Below are 6,816 nucleotides of genomic sequence, written 5' to 3'. Positions count from 1 at the left end.
TCCACTTAGGAATTCCCTCTTCCCATCATCATCATCTCTTTTCCCCAAGCTCTTACAATAACAATAATAAACTCGCTCAACTCATTAAGCGTGTTAACTTTTGTCTATTGCAACGTTCACGGCGTCCTATTTGTTTATGACCGCTTCACCCCCTTTTTTAGTTTGGGGGCCCGTGCACAGCAACCGACTGTGTAGAACAAAGACACGAAAAAAAGGGCTCAGCATCCGCGGTAAGCCGATACTCGCGTCCCCGCCGTTTAATCTGTTCGGGAGAACCGGGCGAGAGAAAGAAAAATCTGAGCACGCCTATTAAACGCCGCTTTGCTGAAGTGCCATAATGACAACTTATTCTTCTTCTTCTTCGAGTTTTGCGAAGGAGGGATGGCAATTATTCATAATTGCCCGAGGAATGTACACGCGCGCGCGCTTGCCTGCGAGTTGACGGCTCCGCTAATCGCTAACACATTCGCCGCCGCCGTCGCCGCTCCTCGTGTCGGCCCCACGAGAAGCGATCCCGCGTGGCTTCCCCTCCCCACCTCGGGAGGTGGGCGGGCGTGGAGGGAAATCGACAACCTCCCTCGACTCGTCCTCCTCACATTCGCCACGCGTGGCGGTTCTGTGGGCAACGAACACCTCCTCTCTCTCTGTGTGTGGGAACGCAAGCGACACTTCGAGGCGTCGCGAAGCCAAACCCGGCGACCGCGCGCCCCTTGTAGACGTTCTCCAGCTGATTTAAAGAGGGGGGGGGGCACGGATTTCTCGCCGGCTTCAACGGGGAGGGCATTCTCACGGGCGGCTGACGGTGACAGGAACGGGCGTGCGGGTGGGACGTGCAGGCACCATCGCGCCGTGGGGCCAGGTTTTGACTCCGCTGGCTGTGCGGTCACGAGGTTTATCTGGAGGTCTCTATGGCCACCGAGCCGCTGGCCCAGATAAGGCATCAGGGCCGGGTAACGATAACCACGCCAGGCACAAGCCCGAGGCGACAGCCTCAGGTGTCTAGACAAAGCTGGCACTCCCACGGCGAGCGCAACGATAATAAACCGTGCACCGAGACCCCGGAGACCCCAGTTCGATTCCTGGGCCACGGCTAACGTGAGGTGGTGAGTGATATCTGAACCGTCCAGTGGGCCGTAACCCTCGCTGATTGAGTGCAGCCGGGACGGAACGCTGCTCCAGGAATTAATTTTGGGCCACGCCACAAACACCTCGCCATGTTATTCGAGATAGGATGTATTTTTTTGGCACACCGCAACTTCAATTTCGTCAATAATATAAGGTTATTGTTGATAGGTATAATCTAGTGGCAGTGTCATATGCCAAGAATGTTTACTCCAAGACGGCCTGGCAGCGTTCTGGGAAATGTCGAGTGAGAAATTAAACCCTGGGCCTACCCCTTCACCAATGTGCCCTGACCAGCGTGGTGAAGTATGGTCAAACAATTATTGACCGACACTGCATGGAGATGCCTCCATCCAGCAGTGGATTGACGAAGGGCTGTACATTATTATTTTGACATTACAAGTTTCGTATTGTGTAAATCATCAGATCAGATAAGCAGTGGTGACCAGTGGTCAAACCAACCATGGGCACGACTGGCAATTTTCCCATTTTTTACTGAATTATCCGTCGTGTGACTGACAGCATGTGCGTTAGAAGCGCCATATGTTGGTAACGATGGGACGATTGTCAGACTCGTGGCAGTCTTGTGCTGAGAGTGAACTGCAGCTGAAATTGCTTAAAGTAATCTCTGCCCGTTCTGGAACTGTACGGCAAAGCACACGAACGAACGAAGTGAATTCAAAAAAACGCAGAATAGCAAAAAGCGCAGAGTTATGGGAAACTGAATATCGCGATAACCATCGTTATTGTGAAATTCGATATCGTACCGTCTCGTGAAGACTTATCGTATCGTGAAAGCAAACAAACAACAAAAAAATGATACCACGGTGACCCGGGCAACACAGGCGGGTTCCCCCTGGGACTCTGATTGTCTCCAGCTCCTCCACCCCCCTCTTTAACCGGGTGGTGGTCAAACGTTCAATCGTGACCCAAACCAAACGCTCCGCTGCAGTTTGTCCGCTGCTGGCATCGTTCCCGGGGGGTCCGGCACTCGGCGTGGCCACGGCAGCAGCGCGGTTGGCACCGTTTCCTCTCCCGCGTGTGTCGCTGTGAGTTTTGCACGCCGCTTCAAAGGCCCCTTCTGTCCAAAGAAAGAGAGAGAATAATAAAAGTAATAAAACCGCCACCGCCGGCCGCAGCCCCCCCCCCCATCCCTGCCCCAGAAACAAACAAAAAATGTCCTGAAAACATCTGCGGAACGTTGGGAAATTACTGAGTCCAAAAAAAAAGACGGGACGATATTGGACGAGCTGGCAGGCGGAAGCCAAGTTTTGGTTTCGGGCCCTGCTGCCGACATCTGTGCGATGTGTTTAATTACCGGCCCTCCTCTCTACCTTCCCCTGGAATATTACAGCTGCCACTCAACTGTCGCCGCGCGCACCCACACAGAAAAAAAAACCCACACTTTTTGTGACGGGAGTTTTTGTGTGTGTGCGCGCGCGTTTCTTTTATCCGTGGACGGGGGACCTACGGAGAACGCGATTCCACCCTCCTCCCACCGCTGTCCCACCCCTCCCTCCACCAATCAGCTTTTGATATTCGCGAGTGAATACAAAGCCACGAAACACCCCCGTGGAATCTGATTGTGGCCGATGGCCGAGACTAACCGTGGAGCGGCAGCCAAAGGAGAGAAATCCGCGCGTGGCAAGGACGCAGCGGTGAAATCTGGACGAGTCGTTGCAGATGGCGACAGCTTCAAGGGTGGTGGGGGGCTTCATCCAGCAGTGGATTGATCATGGCTGATGATGATGATGAATCTGTAAGCAAAGTATACCTCCCCCCACACACGTGCAGAGTGTGCTCTTCAGGGGTGTTTGTAATTCATGGTTGCGAAGGCATTTTGTTGGTAGATATAGCGGCCTCTAGGGGCTGGGAGGCAGTCGCGCGAAGCCACGACTAACTCAGGACTGTGCAACAAAGACTCCTGTAATCGAGCAGAAGGAAGGAAGCTACGGCGTGTAGTGCAGCGACATCGCCAGCGTTGGCGGTGATCGCGTCTCGATGTCGCAGAGTGAACGTAATGATGCTGCGATGCGCGGGTTGCTCCCATCTCTTCCAAGACGTGCGGCCAGCGTCTGCAAGAGTCGGCCAAACTGCACTCTACACCCTCGAGAAGCACTTCCGTAAGCAGTGGCGTAAGCAAGCCGTTTCACGGCTGTGCCTTTACCTTCTGAACTATTGTTAAGCGTAAAATCATGTTCACTTCGACAGGAGATCACAACAAGGCTGAGCACTTTCCGCACAGCCCTCGTGATAGAGACATCGATATGATTATCCACTTGATGCCAGATGCGTGAACAGAGCAGCTACTTTTCCCACAAACCAAACCCGGGACATTTTCCCAGTAAGCCTCAGCTTGTTATATTGTTAAAGCTGTGCACAAATCTCGCGATAAAGTTCAACGCAGCAACGCTGGCACCATAAACTGCTGCCACCCGAGCACAGATGCCTTATTCCTGGACTGTCTGGGTTGAACTCAGACCGGTGGCAATCCTTATCGGTGGGCGAGTGAGTGGGTGGGTGATTGAATGGTTAAAGTGAGTTAGTGGGTGCGTGGATGAGTGAGTGAGTGCATGGTTGAGTGAGCCAGTGGGTGAGTGAACTACTCAGCAAAGGGTAGTCGTAGCGGTTATCGCGCTGCGCTACAAACCTGGTGACCCGGCTTCGATTCCCGCTCACGGCCAAAACAAGTGACGATTTTCTGAGCCGGTCCTGGGCCTCCCCTAGATCGACTCAGCCTCAAATGACTACCTGGTGCGGTGTGTAAACATCGCCACAGGGGGAGACAAAGGCGGCCGTGCGTGGTAATGGCAAACCACCCCCTCGTGTGCCGTGCTGGCCGTCATATGTGCTCGCTAGCAGCACTTGCCCCAACAGTCTGTTCAGGCTATACGGGGGATCTTTTTCTTTGAGTGCGTGGTTGAGTGAGCGAGTGGGTGAGTGAGCGACTCAGCAAAGGGAATGACTGAACGAGTGAACGAGTGGCCGAGCGAATGAACCTAGGCATGTCAAAACTCCGCACCATGCTGGAGTAAAACGCTGGACGCCAACACCAGGGCCCAGATCCCCAAGCCGGATCAAACGCCCGGCCACCCGACCGCACGGACGCCAATTGTCCACGGTCGAACGTGGGACAGGTGGCAACGCCCCGCGGGTGAATGCCCTGCAGCTCTGGTGGGGATCGACGGTCCCGGAGGCTGCACCATGGGAATCGTGAGCCTCGGCAGTGGCGCACGCCGCTTGGCCCGGTCCCGCCGAGCGTCCCATGACTGCGCGTCGCGAAAATGCAAAACGTAAATAAGTAAAAATCCGCGGAAGCCGAGAGACGCTTGAACGGGCGAGCCCATCGCGGCTACGAACACAACAAATAAATAAAAATCCGCGGAAGCCGAGACGCTTGAACGGGCGAGCCCACCGCGGCTACGAACACAACAAATAAAAAAAATCCGCGGAAGCTGAGACGCTTTAACGGGCCAGCCACCGCGGCTACGAACACAACAGATAAATAAAAATCCGCGGAAGCTGAGACGCTTTAACGGGCCAGCCACCACACCGGGCAGTCACAATGCTAATTGTTCACGCGCTCGAGTATGACACGAATAAAAATACGAAATTTAATATTAAAAATATGTTTACTCATTTTTGAATAGTCGTGTTGAAGCGATGTAATAATAAACATCGCTTATTAATACACTCCTGGATGAAAGTCCGTCCATGCCGTTGTCGGCCACAGGAGTTGTTAGGCCATACTTCACCACGCAGGTCAATAACGTGAGCTGTAAAGGGACGGGCCGAGGACTGGGTGAGATATATTGTGCCGCTGGTGTTCGCCATCATCGGGAATTGAACTCACGTTGCAAGGTTCCAAACATCATTGCTGCACCCAATAAAAAAAAATAACATTCGTGCCAAATATTTGCCCGGAAATATACCACAGAGTTATTTTAGGGAGGGCCCTGCTACATTGGGACGCTATACCAATTTCACGAGTGAATGCTTTGGTTGTTGTGGGAAGAATCTGGAGAAACCTCACGCACGTGAGGGGATGACACTCACAGAGGGATTCAACCCACTTACTGTTCTGCACTATCCTGACTACCTCAAAGACATAGTCAGTTTGGAAGTTTCCCACATTCGTGTGATACAAAATTACGAAATAACCCCGAAAGTTCATGAAGGCCATTTATTAATCAGACACGGGCGCGATCTCAACCCCTACCACACACGGGCATGATCTCAAACCCACACCATGCACGATCTCAACCCCCACCACACACGGGCATGATCTCAAACCCACACCATGCATGATCTCAACCCCCACCACACACGGGTGCGATCTCAAACCCACACCATGCACGATCTCAACCCCTACCACACACGGGTGCGATCTCAAACCCGCACCATGCATGATCTCAACCCCTACCACACACGGGCATGATCTCAAACCCACACCATGCATGATCTCAACCCCCACCACACACAGGTGCGATCTCAAACCCACACCATGCACGATCTCAACCCCTACCACACACGGGTGCGATCTCAAACCCGCACCATGCATGATCTCAACCCCTTCCACACACGGGCATGATCTCAAACCCGCACTATGCACGATCTCAACCCCCACCACACACGGGCGCGATCTCAAACCCACACCATGCACGATCTCAACCCCTACCACACACGAGCACGATCTCAAACCCGCACCATGCACGATCTCAACCCCCACCACACACGGGCATGATCTCAAACCCACACCATGCATGATCTCAACCCCTACCACACACGGGCATGATCTCAAACCCGCACCATGCACGATCTCAACCCCCACCACACACGGGCGCGATCTCAAACCCGCACCATGCACGATCTCAACCCCTACCACACACGAGCGCGATCTCAAACCCACACCATGCACGATCTCAACCCCCACCACACACGGGCGCGATCTCAAACCCACACCATGCACGATCTCAACCCCTACCACACACGAGCACGATCTCAAACCCACCACGGCACAGACGCAGCAGGGCAACTCCAGCGCGAGAGGAGCGCAATCAGACGCGAGATGCCGTGCCAGATTGCGCGTCGGCTGCGCGCCGCGGCTTTCGCCCGGGGTCCTTTTGGTTTCGCCGATTGTTTGCCGTAACGTTGTCATATCTGCTTCCGTCGTCTGCCCTCTTGTCTTCGCCAGGACAATGTTGATAGCAAGGTCCGATTGCTCCTTTATTCGCACACACCGAGATTTTGAATTATTCCGAGAGGGAGAGAGAGAGAGATAGAGAGAGAAAAACAACCCCGAGCGTTGACAAACAGGGCGCGCGTGTGGTGCCGGACAAAAAATGCGGGAGCGCGAAGTTTCGTCGCAACTTCTCGAAGCGTGAATGCAACGCGACGTCGATTGCCGGAAAACAACGCGAGACAGTTTCACAAAAGAGTTTTTTTTTTGGGGGGGGGGGGGGGGGGTTAGCTCGCTTAAGTATAAATGTGTCAATCTTGATTTGAAGCTTTCGTGACTGCAGGAATCCATACTCTTGGCCGCTTGTGTTGCGACCTAAAACGTCGTGATTTATTTTCTTTTATACCTACGTGACTTTACCGAAAGAACCAAAGAGTATAAATGTGTCGTTAGAACCCGTCACCACCCGACACAGCCAACTAGTAAGGTGTTGTCACGTAAACATAACGTGGCAA

The 6,816-nt window shown here is 53.3% G+C and overlaps 1 long non-coding RNA gene across 1 annotated transcript; it reads right to left on the bottom strand.

Annotated features, from left to right (window-relative positions):
- Positions 1 to 218: 218 nt before the first annotated feature.
- Positions 219 to 6,562, bottom strand: LOC142930885 (uncharacterized). The gene is made up of 2 exons (XR_012946861.1): positions 4,145 to 6,562; positions 219 to 2,203 (listed from the first exon to the last, which is right to left on the bottom strand). It is a non-coding gene; the product is annotated as an uncharacterized LOC142930885 (long non-coding RNA).
- Positions 6,563 to 6,816: the final 254 nt, after the last annotated feature.

The sequence above is a fragment of the Petromyzon marinus genome, chromosome 44, assembly GCF_048934315.1.
Source record: "Petromyzon marinus isolate PM22_M1 ecotype Great Lakes invasive population chromosome 44, UKy_Petmar_22M1.pri1.0, whole genome shotgun sequence".
Classification (NCBI taxonomy): Eukaryota; Metazoa; Chordata; class Hyperoartia; order Petromyzontiformes; family Petromyzontidae; genus Petromyzon; species Petromyzon marinus.
This window is presented reverse-complemented; position numbering and strand designations above follow the sequence as displayed.